The sequence below is a fragment of the Aulonocara sp. 'chitande type north' Nkhata Bay genome, linkage group LG7 (genome assembly GCF_057382095.1).
Source record: "Aulonocara sp. 'chitande type north' Nkhata Bay isolate Kocher_YH1m ecotype deep benthic linkage group LG7, A_spYH_male_GT1.1, whole genome shotgun sequence".
In the NCBI taxonomy this organism is placed as follows: domain Eukaryota; kingdom Metazoa; phylum Chordata; class Actinopteri; order Cichliformes; family Cichlidae; genus Aulonocara; species Aulonocara sp. 'chitande type north' Nkhata Bay.
In genome coordinates, this window is record NC_141350.1 from 58,878,364 (window position 1) to 58,892,601 (window position 14,238).

The 14,238-nt window shown below is 41.6% G+C and overlaps 1 pseudogene across 1 annotated transcript; it reads right to left on the reverse strand.

The window, feature by feature from the left end:
- Positions 1–526: 526 nt before the first annotated feature.
- LOC147326413 (E3 ISG15--protein ligase HERC5-like) lies at positions 527–12,780 on the reverse strand (annotated as a pseudogene). Its single transcript, XR_015130094.1, has 18 exons — positions 12,686–12,780; positions 12,334–12,430; positions 10,324–10,454; positions 8,525–8,649; positions 7,779–7,837; positions 7,533–7,651; positions 7,362–7,421; positions 7,163–7,268; positions 6,900–7,049; positions 6,551–6,757; positions 6,326–6,433; positions 6,098–6,196; positions 5,507–5,675; positions 5,270–5,410; positions 4,996–5,165; positions 4,737–4,800; positions 4,577–4,647; positions 527–725 (listed from the first exon to the last, which is right to left on the reverse strand). The product of XR_015130094.1 is annotated as an E3 ISG15--protein ligase HERC5-like (transcript).
- Between the last annotated feature and the right edge of the window lie 1,458 nt (positions 12,781–14,238).

Sequence of the window (14,238 nt, forward strand, 5' to 3'; positions counted from 1 at the left end):
GTAAGGTGCTTGTTCAGGTTTGCAGCTACCACTCCCCGGAGTGTCGGCCAGAACACTGCTCAAGGCCCGGATGAATGTTCAGAAGGGAGACAATGAAGACACCGAGGATAGTGCAGACTCTTGTATTGACTTCACACAGTTGAAGGTAACAGGGATTGTCAGAGGAGCAGGTATTGCATATAGGTTTAGGTGCGTGGGCATGGGTGTGTGTGTGTGTGTGTGTGTGTGTGTGTGTGGTCTGTTGCTCATTAATGCACACTTCTCACGGAATAACGAATTCTCTGCCGGTAATCTGGAGCAGAAAAACTCAGGTGCTTTGCCCACGTTTCTCCCTGGACATAGTCTCTCATACAAAGCGGTGGGGTGACCTCTACTGGCCACTCTAAAAACTACAGGTGAACTAACAACTGAACAGAATAAAACCATAACTACGGGGCCTTTTGTACAGTTAGATATACCAAAGATAACTCATTCACAATAATGGGATGTGATAAAAGAATTGCAGACAAATTACATCTTTGTATCACTAACAGCTGTTTATCTGTTTCAGCTTTTCCCAGTCACTGAAGTCTTTGCCCACCATCACTTCTTGCAGCTCCTTTGGCCTGAAGAGTTTCACCAAATCCTGCTCACACACCAGGAAGAAGCCTCTCTTGAACTCCTGAAACACATTCTCCACTGATGTGTTGAAGGCATGATTCACGTAGGCATCCACAAACTCCTTCCTGTTTGGAAGATAAAAGTAGTGATTTACATCCACACTTTGGTCAAATCATGAACTGTTCTGTTCCATTTTGTTTAAAGAGTGGTCGCTTTATATCTCTGCCACTGATATTTTACTGTGGTTACTTGGCCCATGGTAATTCATTGTGTAGAAACCTGAAAATTAGTGGTGTGCTTCAAGGATATGCATTTGACCTCTTTCTGTTAGATGCTTCACATTGGCCACAAAAGAGTTTATGTAATAAAGCTTTGTTTCTTTGTAGATGATATGCAGTTATATATTTCTGTAAGCTGACTTTACAGATCAGCTGCCTTTGTAGGCTGATGTAGAGTTATTAGATTAGATCATAATAAGTTATGACTTGTTATTATCTATAGCATGAAATCTTTTTTTTCAAATATATGTCCCAGCTTTCATCACTTGTGACTCTATTGTACTACTGTACTCTTGCTTCTTCAAATCGTGTTAAGGAAACCTCAGACTGCAGTAATTAGGGATTTACTGACACCAGGTAAGCAATGTTTAGTGTAAAATACACATTTTTATTGTTCCAACAAATAACCAATGTTACATATGTTAAAGATTTGTTATTGGAAATAATTCAACCCCACCAGAATTAAACAAAACACAAAGAATAAAGTGATAAATAATACAGAAGTGCTCTATTGGATTGTATTACATAGTCAGATGTTTATAGCAATATAGTAGTTATAAAGAAATACATTCTCCTGTTCATGTTTGTCTGAGCATAAAAATTAGATTTGATTCATAAGAATTATAATGCAGCAGTAACTTAAATTATTGGATAAATTATGACATATTAAGAAAAGTCAGATAATTCTAAAGTGCCTTATGATGCTGATGCTGTTACACAGCTGTCTTATGTGGGGATGTTGAATTTTTTGCATTTGCTATAGTGTAATATTATTGTAATACAGTGTAAATTATCCTGAGGTACCACAGGAAAAAAAAAGATGAGTTCCAAGAGTAAAAATAAATCTCATCCCTCCTCCTCGGCTCAGACACAGTGCACGCTCCTTTAGAGCTGCATACGATCCACCATCACAGTGTGAATTCTGTATCTGCTAGCAGGGCCTCTGTCAGTCTGTCTCACATGATCTCCTTAGTTGAGTAAAAAGGCAGATACAGATTAGAGTGACATGTCTCTGACTCAGGGAAGTGCTGATCACAGGTGCCGCTCTGAATAGCAAAAACCTTCATCTTGACCTGGTCAATGACAAAAATAGGAGCTCTCCTGTAACCAGTCAGGAACCCTGAAGAACAACAATGGAAAGAAAATATAATTTTACTTATCTTATTTTTTTTGAAAACTTTTACATACATCTTATCATCATCACATCACAGGAAAAAGTATTTTTATTTGTCACATTTATGTGTAAAAAGTAAATACAAAACACAATTGTTAATTTATAATTTCATTCATTAGGGGAAAAAAATATTCAAGCCTAGCTGGCCCTATGTGAAAAAGCAATTGACCTCTAAATGTATTAACTGGTGGAAGCATCCTGGCAGCAAGAACTGCAGTCAAGTGTTTGTAATAACTGGTAATGAATCTTTACATAGCTTTGGGAGGAATTTTGGCCCACTTTCCTTGGCATACGTTTTTGTACTTTGAACAAGCATAATAAAAACAGAATTAGGGCTTTTTTTAAAGGCTTAACGAGGCTATGAAGAATCTTTCATTTCCATCCATCCATCTTCATCCGCTTTATCCGAGGCCGGGTCGCGGGGGCAGCAGTCTAAGCAAAGAGGCCCAGACCTCCCTCTCCCCAGCCACCTCCTCCAGCTTATCCGGGGGAACTCCAAGGCGTTCCCAGGCCAGCCGAGAGATATAATCTCTCCAGCGTGTCCTGGGTCTGCCCCGGGGCTCTAGAATTCGCAATTTACAGTTTACAGGTGAAGATTTTTCCGCAATTTTTGTGAATCGCCTGTTTTTAACTTAAATGGGGCATGCCTGGAACACCTCACCCAGGAGGGCCCATCCTTGTCAGATTCCCGAACCACCTCAACTGGCTCCTTTCGATGTGGAGCAGCAGCTGCTCTACTCTGAGCTCCTCCTGGATGGCCGAACTTCTCACCCTATCTCTAAGGGAGAGGCCAGCCACCCTTCGGAGGAAGCTCATTTCTGCCGCTTGTATCCGCGATCTCGTTCTTTTGGTCACTACCCACAGCTCGTGGCCATAGGTGAGGGTAGGGACGTAGATCGACCGGTAAATTGAGGGCTTTGCTTTTACACTCAGCTCCCTCTTCACCACGACGGACCGGTGCAGCGTCTGCATTACTGCAGCTGCAGCCCCAATCCGTCTGTCGATCTCCGGCTCCCTTCTCCCATCACTCACAAACAAGACCCCGAGATACTTGAACTCCTCCACTTGGTGCAGGAACTCATCCCCGACCCGGAGTGGGCACTCCACCCTTTTCCGGCTGAGAACCATGGCCTCAGATTTGGAGGTGCTGATCCTCATTCCCGCTGCTTCACACTCGGCTGCGAACCGTTCCAGTGTGAGCTGGAGGCCCTCACCCGATGAAGCCAACAGAACCACATCATCCGCAAAAATCAGAGATGAGATTCTGAGGCCACCAAAGCGAAAGCCTTCCGCCACTTGGCTGCGCCTAGAAATCCTGTCCATAAAAATTATGAACAGAACCGGAGACAAAGGGCAGCCCTGGCGGAGCCCATCACCCACCGGGAACAAGTCCGACTTATTGCCGGCAATGCGAACCAAGCTCTTGCAACGGTTGTATAGGGATCGAATGGTCCGTAGCAATGGGCCAGACACCCCATATTCCCGCAACACCTCCCTCAGGACACCCCGAGGGACACGGTCGAATGCCTTCTCCAAGTCCACAAAACACATGTAGACTGGTTGGGCAAACTCCCATGCACCCTCAAGTATCCTGGAGAGGATAAAGAGCTGGTCCAGTGTTCCGCGACCAGGACGAAAACCGCATTGTTCCTCCTGTATCTGAGGTTCGACTAACGGACGAACTCTCCTTTCCAGCACCCTGGCATAGACTTTCCCAGGGAGGCTGAGGAGTGTGATCCCCCTGTAGTTGGAACACACCCTCCGGTCCCCCTTCTTAAAGATGGGGACCACCACCCCGGTCTGCCAGTCCACAAGTACTGCCCCTGATCTCCACGCAACATTGCAGAGGCGTGTCAACCAGGACAGCCCTACAACGTCCAGAGCCTTCAGGAACTCAGGGCGGACCTCATCAACACCAGGGGCTCTGCCACCAAGGAGTTGTTTAACTGCCTCAGTGACCTCGCCCCCGGAGATTGGCGGGTCATTCCCCTCATCCCCAGACTCTGCTTCCTCCTCGGAAGACGCGTCAGTGGGATTAAGGAGGTCCTCGAAGTCCTCGAGGTCCTTCCACCGCCTGACAATTTTCTCAGTCGACGTCAGCAGCGCTCCGCCAGCACTATACACAGTGCAGGTAGAGCACCGCTTTCCCCTCCTGAGACGCCTGACGGTTTGCCAGAATTTCTTCGAGGCAGTCCGAAAGTCTTTTTCCATGGCCTCTCCGAACTCCTCCCACACCCGAGTTTTTGCTTCAGCCACTGCCCGAGCCGCATTCCGCTTGGCCTGTCGATACCTGTCGGCTGCCTCCGGAGTCCCACAGGCTAACCAAGCCCGATAGGACTCCTTCTTCAGCTTGGTGGCTCCCTTCACCTCTGGTGTCCACCATTTGGTTCGGGGATTACCATTCACATAGGCCTCCACAAACTCCTTCCTGTTTAGGAGGGAAATTTTTAAATCAGCAAATATTTCACCGAGACAAAGGTGCTGCAGATGAACCTCACAAGCACGTCATGTTTTATATGCTTACTTATTTTGACTTGTCAGTGGCTTTCCAGGAGTTTGAGGATCCAGGTCAACATCTATTCCATCCCAGTTTATCTGTAAATTAGTTATAAATCAGATGAGTTTAGCTGCAAAACCTGAGAATGAGACAGATTACTGATCATCTTCTATAGTAAAACACATACCCAAAAGTCCATGTAGAGATTAACCAGAACATCATCTTCATAGTTTAAGATGGTCTGCAGAGTCCTTTAAAGAAATTAAAACAAAAAGTTGTATTAAAAGAAGTTCAACTATGTACATTTTACAGCAGTCACAAGTTACTGTAACTTTTGACACACGACAACTTAAAATACATCCATCCATACATTTTCTTCTGCTTGTCCGGGGCCAGGCTGTGGGACCAGCAGCAGCATGTGTTACTGAAATGAAATGGATACTTACCGTCCTACAGTCGGGCTGAACTCCATCATATCCTCCAGTGTCGGCTCTAAACTGAGTAGCTTCTTGAACAGAACCAGTGGGAATGGTAAGTGTATGATACACTGGTTGTACAAGGCCAAGCCACACAGTAGTCCAAACAGGAAGAAGTTTCTCTTGCTCTCTTCTGTTGCCTGCATTAATAAAAGTTCACTTTGGTTCTATTATTGCTTATCGTTAAAATTTCAATCCTTTAACCAATTTTATACAGTTGGTGGGCTCAGTTTTAAAGTCTTACATTGGAGGGAAACCATGCCAGGGTTTTGGAGTCATTGAGCATGAACATCCCAGATTCTTCTGACACCATTTTAAGAAACAGGTGGTGAAAAAGGTCTCGTTTGTAGACATCTTTGGTGTTTGGGTCCTCATCAAAATGGACCTGAGAAATAGAAATATTAGAGATGCTTCTGGAAAGAACAGTTGCAGAAGAATGGCTATGCATTAATCATCAGGGGAAAATCAATCAAATATTCACCACAAGGTGGCTTCTTGAAGTCGCTGTGAGGAGCAGCTGCCAGCTCTCTGAAGGTGCTTTCGAAAAGTGATGCGCGCTGCAGCTGCAGTTTAAAAAATTTGGGTTTTGACTGGGGAATCCATCCGTAAGGAAAAACAAAAAGCATCTGTGGAGACGCCTGCTGTTCATTCTGCACGACAAAACAAAGTATCATGATTTTAAAATAAATTCTCTATTTAAATTCCAATTGTGATGTATATAAGGCAGCTGGTGAACCAAGTGAGCTAGACTGGCTCTTGCTTCTGTTCTGAGGTTCTGAAACTGACGCCTGCCTGAACTGTGAGTGAAAAGAGTGCTGAGAGAACTAAAACAAATAAAACAACAAAATGTTGGAATCTTCTGCAGCACTGAGGGCAGCTGCTGATTTATGATTGTATTCTGTTAGTTTATTTTCTGTTGTGACTCCTTTGTTTTTTATAGATGGTTGTTTTGTCTGTTATATAAAACTGCTGAATAGTGTAGCTTTAAAGTGCGATCACTAAAACACACTAATGCAGACTGGAAAATTACAAATTCTGCTATTGTTTTCCTGTAACAGGGTGGTGAAGTTACCTGAGTGAATGCAGAATTCATGTCAAAAACCAGCTTCTTTGATTTCAGATCCATCACAAATGGGTACTTGCAAAGAATCACAGGCAGATCATCTGCATTCTGGAAAAACAAAGAAACAACCCACATAAACAGTTAGTGAGCTTAACAGTGTGTTAACATGAATGAGTCATTTTCTGGGTTGACTGCCATCTTAGCAGGTTCAAAGTACTTGTTGTCAGCTGACCTCACCTTGAGTTTTGACTTTGTTCGCCAACGTTTGAGATCCTCCTTTAGAAACATCTGGCTAAGCTCGAGGCAAAAAGTTGTTTCTGGGATTTTCTTGTTTAACTCATTGGTCTTAAAACAAGAAGTGGTAGTATTTGTTATACTGGCTGTGTGAAAATCCAACTTTTTTTTGTTGAAAAGCTGAGCAGTAATACATTTAATTAATTTTTGATCATTTCTGATACTGACATAGTACATATGCTGGAGGATTAGCAGTACGTTTCTGGCTTGAGCGTTGCAAGAAGCAGACTTAAAGATTGGGATCCACGAGAGGGCCGTCTTTCACACCTGAACATATCTGATCGTGTCGGAGGGTGACAGTGAGGACCACCATTCCCCTGAGGATGACAAAGTTACAGTCAGCTCTTCACTGGCTGATATCATGGTTTAAGAAGTCTAGAGTGTTTGTTAGAATAAAATGCTATCATTTAATACATTGATGCATTTAAACAGTATATACTAATCCAATAAATACACTTTTAATAGACGTGCTGAAGGTTTTAAAGTTCTTAAAGTCTGCCTAAATGGTAGCAGCGACTGCATCAGCAAGCTTTTTGCTCTGTTGCCATCTGCATTTCTCTATGCATGCATGCAGACGTTCATTGAGAAGCAGGAAGATCCTCAATCCTTCCACTCCCACAGGGTTCATATCAACAGATGAAAGCAGCTGCAGAACAGCAGTCTCAGCCTGTTGATGCAACTTATTATTAATTAAAGGTTTAATTAAAGTCCACTTCTTACTTTTTTAGTTAATTACTCATCAGGTTACAAACGTGTGTTAGTCACATTCCAGTTCAATACCTCTGCAAAAACAACATCTCGAATCACCAGCTTCTCAAAACTTCACCGTGCAAGTGACAAGTCCAAACCGGAGTACTTTGGTGAAGTTTGGAAATGTTTATCTTTGCTGACATGAAGAAAATGACAAATGTGTATATTCAAATGTTAAATTCAACAGATATAAAGAAGTCGTGATCATGCTCATAAATGGTGTTCTTACCTCCTGTCAAGAAAGCTTTGATTCATACAGGATGGAGATGTGAGCATCCTGTGAATTTCCCTGTGAAGAGTTCACGAGGTTAGTCAGTAACACTAAGACTACAGTGTACATGCTGTGCAGCAAACCAGTTACATACAACAACAATAACAGCTGCTTTTGTGTTAGACTTACTCTTTTAGATTTTTCCACAGCTTTGGATTGTATGCAGAGACCCATTTGTCAATCATGTTATCAATAGAGTGTTCTGTCACCTTGTTCTTTGTGCCACTGCCTGACTCATGATCAGCGCCCTGTGAAAGAAGCAAAGGTTCATGTTTGGTTTAGACACATGACCTCACAAGTAGATATAACTGGTAAAGCCATGTTTACATCCTCCCACAGGTATCCTTACTGCAATGTATGCATTTGTGCTGGTACCTCATTAGGCGTGCATGTTGCAAATGAACTGTTTCCTCCTGCATAGATGTTAGAAATGTCTAGAATAAAAACAGATGAGAAATTATCTACCTAAGAGTGAACTGTACTGTATGGGATGGTTTTTCAGTTCCAGAAAGAAATATAAGATATAGCGACTTGCTCTTACAGTGGGCTTAATTTGTGACATTTAGGCAATAAACCTTTTTGTTGTTAACTGTGGTTAACTCGGTTATTTGGATCAAATTCAGGTCCAGTTTTATTTGCTTAAATTATTTTTTTTATCAGCACTTTAAAAACATACAGCAGAAAACCTAAAACCTGCCGTGAGTTCATGACATTTATTTTTAGATTATTTTAAGTTTTCCAGTATTTGATGCGTGGCCAAACATTTTGTCTATGATTATATTCAAGCCCTTATAGTCAGAATTACTAATTATTTTAAACTAAAGCTTTACCCAATTATCTATTGGGCTATTGGCTCATCTGTGTTACACCTGCAGCAAGTGCAAAGCCCAACAGTGCAGCTCCTCACTGGTGTCAGAAGACTCAGTACCTCTGAGTAGCACTTTTTATTGCTGCATAGTGAATATATGTGTGTGTCTTTGTCAGGTTTATAACCTCTATCTATACAGTTGGATGTGACACACCTTAATTATTACTCTAATAATAAAATTATTTAATTGTTACTGTTATTTTTGTGAAATTGTAAATTGAATCGACTCTTCTGTTCAGATAAATGTATTTACCATGTGGCAGTTGCACAGGTAGTGGCACTGATGCCTGAGTCTCGTCTCCACATCCCAGCTGCCCTTGTTCATTACACCCAAACGAGTACACCTTCTTGGATTCTGTCAGTACCAGTGTGTGACAGCTGATTGAGAAAAGAGTGCATGAAAAGGAAAGTCCACAATGTAAAACATTTTAACTATTGCATACAGGGAGAACCGGTCAACCGAGGATGCGATCGCCACAGTGCTGCACACATTACTGAAGCACTTGGAACACAGGAACACCTATGCACGGCTCCTCTTTGTAGACTACAGCTCGGCTTTTAATACCATCCGGCCATACAAACTCCGTCCCAAACTCCACCAACTGGGACTTAACTCCTCTCTGTGCAACTGGATTGTGGACTTCCTCACTAACCGTAGACAGAGTGTCAGAGTGGGTAAGAACACCTCTTCCACCCTTGTGGTCAACACCGGTGCCCCTCAGGGGTGTGTTCTGAGCCCTCTGCTATACACTCTCTTCACCCATGACTGTATTTCCTCCTGCGCGTCCAATCTCATTGTTAAGTTTGCAGATGACACTACAGTGCTCGGACTTATATCCAACAATGATGAGACAAACTATAGGACAGAGGTGCAACAACTAGAGTCATGGTGCCACGACAATAACTTGGTCTTAAACACCAAAAAGACCAAGGAGATCATTGTAGATTTCCGGAAGAGGGGTCATAACAACCATCTGCCTCTCTTCATTGGCAGTGAGGCGGTGGAGAGGGTGAGCAGTTTTAAATTCTTGGGGGTAACTGTGACCGAGGACCTGTCCTGGGGCAACCATATCACCTCAGTTGTACGGAAGGCCCAACAGCGCCTCTACTACCTGAGGAGACTGCGGAGCGCACACATTCCCAGATCTCTGATGTTGAACTTCTACAACTGTGCCATCAGCAGCGTTCTGACGTATGGATTTCTAGTGTGGTTCCCCAGCTGCACCAAGGCCGATCAGCAAGCACTCCAGCGGGTGGTGAAAGAAGCTGGCAGAATTATTGGAACAAGTCTGCCAGAGATCAGTAATATCTTCCCCACTCGCTGTCTGAGGAGGGTGCACAGTATCCTGCGGGACCAACATCACCCTGCGCGCCACCTTTTCCATCTGCTGCCCTCAGGGAGAAGGTACAGGTCTATACAGGCCAGAACATCCAGACTGGCCAACAGCCTGTATCCACAGGCTGTGAGGCTCCTGAACTCTCTGCCCCCCTCTCACGGACAATAACCATATCCAACTTCTTAATAGCAATGAACTGGTCTGCATTGGTGCATCATATCTTTATTCTCTTCCCCCTCCTGCCCCCCCCCCCCCCTCTTTCTTAAATAGATAACTATCATATCTGATATCATATCTCACAGTACAATAATATTGAATGGGTTGCATTGTTGTATTTTGTCATGTTTCTCAGGTCTTTGTCTGAATTTCTACGAACATTATTGCTAAGGATTGTCTTATTGCATTGGAGTCACACTGGGTTAAATATGTACACTTGGGTTTTAAGGGGTATTTATTATTTTCTTCTTTTTTTTTTTTTTTTTTTTTTTCTTTTTTTTTTTTTGGGTTGTATGGAAGCCCCAAACACAATTTCATTGTTCTTGACAATGACAATAAATAAATAAATACTAAATACTAAACATCTGTGTTGTTGGTGGACCTCAGTATGATCACTCTGAAGATATAAGACAGAAGTTGAAGTTTCCTGTTCGCTCAGCAGTAAACGCTTTTCTTTTTCAATTACAGTATTTATGATATAATTATAATTAAATGTTACCTCCCACATGCAACCTTTGTGACCTTTGCCCCCCAGAGCTCTGCAACAAGCCGAGGACGCTGTTCATTTTGTAACGAGTTGTGGCCAAGCTGTCCATATTGACCAGAGCCAAATGTAAACACTGCACCGTCCTGAGAACCAGACAACAGTCCATATTAAATTTTTGCCATGTACATATAGTTATCTCAGGAGTTTGTGGAAAAGCAATCAGAAGCCAAAGAATAAGAAACAAAAAGGCACTTTCATAATTAATGCAAAATGAACAATGATAGTATGAAATTACTGGAATTTCTTCTTATTAAAAAACAGACAAATAAAAGAAACCTCAGTATAAATAACTGGAGTCAACTAGTGCGTTCATGTTCACAGTGTACACACGGGTGCTCACACACACAAACTACTCCCTTTTTGGCTCCTACCTCAAAGCACACTGTGCACTGTCGATCTTATGTGCTGCACAATAATGTTTAATATTTAGTATTTACAGTTATATTCCCATATATCATCGTGATGTTGTTTGTTCTATTGCTCTCGTTTTCTTCTGCTTGTTTTCTTTTTTCATTCTCAACAGGTGAAATTAAAAAAGAAAAAAAAACAAAACAAAACAAAAAACAATAACATGTAATATTTAGCATCTACTGTTAGCTAGTTTATTGTGATTGTGTTGTTTTTATTATGTTGCTCTTTGTTGTTTGTTTTCTCTACTGGTTTTTTATCTCCATACAGGTGATCCAGGTGTTTTGTTTGTTTTTCTTTTTTTTCTTCCTCCCTTTCTCACCATCTCTTCTCCCCTCTATTTTTCTTTCTCTCCCTCTCCCCCAGTCATGTCTGTCCCGTCTTTAAAAAACGAAAATAAAATAAATACATAATTATAATAAAGGGCAATCAAATGGACCAATATGGCAAGGCCATGATGATCCACTTGGTAAACGAAATCCACTTGGCATCTTTCTTGGCCTTCAGACAACAATTCTGATGGCTGAAGATCCAAACAGGACAGGCAAAAAAAAAAGAAAAGTAATTTATATGTCTACAAAACAGGTTCAGTTTGTAACTGAGAGAGTTACAAACAGCTCAGTAGTGCTGAATTATATTTCCAATAAAACACAATTTGTGACAGCACTGAGCAGCTCCTTCAGTGGGAGACTGCGGCACCCACGGTGTGGGAGAGATTTCGCAGGTCTTTCCTCCCCACTGCTGTCAGACTCCATAATAAAGACTTTAACTGATCAAGCACACACATCCATACATATGCAATAATACTAAGTGCAATAATCCTTTCTGTCATCGTTGTATTTTTACTCAGTTGTATATAGTATTTGTATTTGTATTCTATTTTTATCTTATTGTATATTTATTTTATTTTATTCTACTGTATATAGTATTTTATTTTATTCTATTCTGTACAGTTGTGTACTGTATTTATTCTTATTGTATTCTAATTTTTGCCTCATAACTTTTGCACTGTCCACTTCCTGCTGTGACAAAACAAATTTCCCACGTGTGGGACTAATAAAGGTTATCTTATCTTATCTTATTTCATATGTTGTAGTAACAACACACTGCCACAAGATGGCAGCCTAGGCCTACTTTACCATGCTGTTCCAGTAAAAAAAGGAAAAGTGCCAGAGCCCTGAAAGAGTGACAGTGACACTTTTTATGAACTCATCTGTAATGTGTCACCTTTTCTGTAGAATGAAAAAGTGCTTCCCTTCTTTTAAAGTAAATACAGGCTTACAAAGATCCTCTAAACATGTTTCTGAAATAATCCTAAACACAATCATTAAATCAAAAATGCAAGAAACAATTTATTTAATCATTCTTTTTAACTTAATTCCTTAACTTAGTAAAACAAAAAAATAGACAAAAACTTTTCTGCTGTCTCACCTCTGTCAGTTTTCATGCTTTTGCAAGAACAGGTGGAGGTGCAGGTGGAACTTTGACTTCACTGCGGTTTGTATGTGCAGGCAGGAGTGTGACATCTCAGAACAGCAGAGGATTGTCGAGCACAGTGACTCCTGCTGCGACGCCCCTGTCTGACTGTCCTGAGCTCTTGGTCCTCAGCAGACGGCCCACACACTCATTCATCACCATGTCTTTACCCTGCCTGTAAGAAAACCAAGAAAAGGCTAACATTAGAAACAGCCACCAACCAATCCCTTTTACTCCACCACCCAAAAACCAGTGAGAAACACTAGCTAGTATTAACTTGGAATCAAAGTCCACTAATCCCCAGGCTCCCACCATAACATACAGTCCAACACAAACTCCACGAACTGTCTTGCTTCAGCTGACTTTCCTTCACCTTCTCTCCAGACAATCTGTTGTGCTCTTTTCAGCACAAAGCCACACTCCTGCTCACTGATCCTCACCTCTTTTTAACCTAGTCTCACAACTTTGTCCCATAGCTCGCACATCCTTTCCACCTCCATCTTTCTTCCCAGCCAACTGATACATATCTTTTGTCCTTCCTTAAAAGCCAGCCTAAGAAATACGATTTTATAAACGCCCGATAAATGAAACTGTCATTTTCAAAAATCGCATCATCCAAATTCATGCAGCGTGGCTAAATTAAGAATGAATAACAAACCCGAGCTTCCTTGCTAACATGATTAACAGCTAAATACTATCACAGTGGAGGTGTAAAATTACTGCTAAAATAGCTCATATGAACTCTGATACTGGACTATGTATTTATCAAAACAAATGATCTGATATTACAAACTAATGATTGCTTTTTACAGTATTAGCCCAGAGTGATGTAAGGCAGGGTGGTTAGTCAGCCATAACCTGCTGACAACTTGTATCTGGTAGCTTTTTCACATCCTGATCAATGTTGTTGTCAAGTGTGTCTCATATACACTATTATCTCAGTCACAGTACAGCATGCATGAATCACAGTAGATACACAGTAATGCAAAACAGCAGGCAGTCATGTATGTGTCGTCACTGTTTTGACTGAGGCTAGCTCATACATGGAATGCAAGCAAATGCTGCATGTGTGTGCAGATCCACACATGCACTGCTTAAACTTCCCTAGTTTAACAAATGGTGAGCAATAAACAGAAGTTTTCAACCTTTTTAAAGATGCTTCTATCCCCCCTGCTGTACCTCCTACTTCTCGCTAAGACTTCAAGACAAACCGTTCTGCTACTGACAAGGCCACTGATACTGTTTTGTCCCTCTCTGGACCCTGAAGACGAGCACAACCACAGAGAAATAAATCAGAGGAATAAAATCCAAATGATATTGCTTACACTGAACAGCAACACCCAGGTGAGGATTATGTACACAGACTGACACAGCGACAGGTCTGTTGTCACTTATATCAGCCAATCAGGGCAAGACTTGGTGTTCCTTTTTTTTTTCAAAAAGGTCTCAAAGACTTTAGAGTCAGACTTGTTACAGATCATCAACTTTTCTTTAATGTCAGGTGTGTTTCCAGAATCACTAAAAACTGCTGTAATAAAACCTATACTGAAAAAGGACAATCTTGACAAGACACAAATGAACAACTACAGGCCGATCTCAAATCTCCCATTTTTAAGTAAGATCATTGAAAAAGCAGTTTCTCAACAGCTCAATTACTTCTTAAAACAGAATAACTGCTATGATGCCTTCCAGTCAGGTTTTAGACAGAACCACAGCACTGAAACTGCTCTGACCAAAGTGTTCAATGACATATGTCTGAATACAGACAGTGGAAAAATGTCAGTCTTAGTTTTACTGGATCTCAGTGCAGCATTTGATACAGTTGACCACAACATATTACTCAAACGACTGGAGAACTGGACAGGTCTTTCAGGAACTGTACTAAACTGGTTCAAAACATACTTAGAAAACAGGAAATACTTTGTATCAATAGGTAACTTCACATCTGAGCAGACAAGTATCACATGTGGAGTTCCCCAAGGT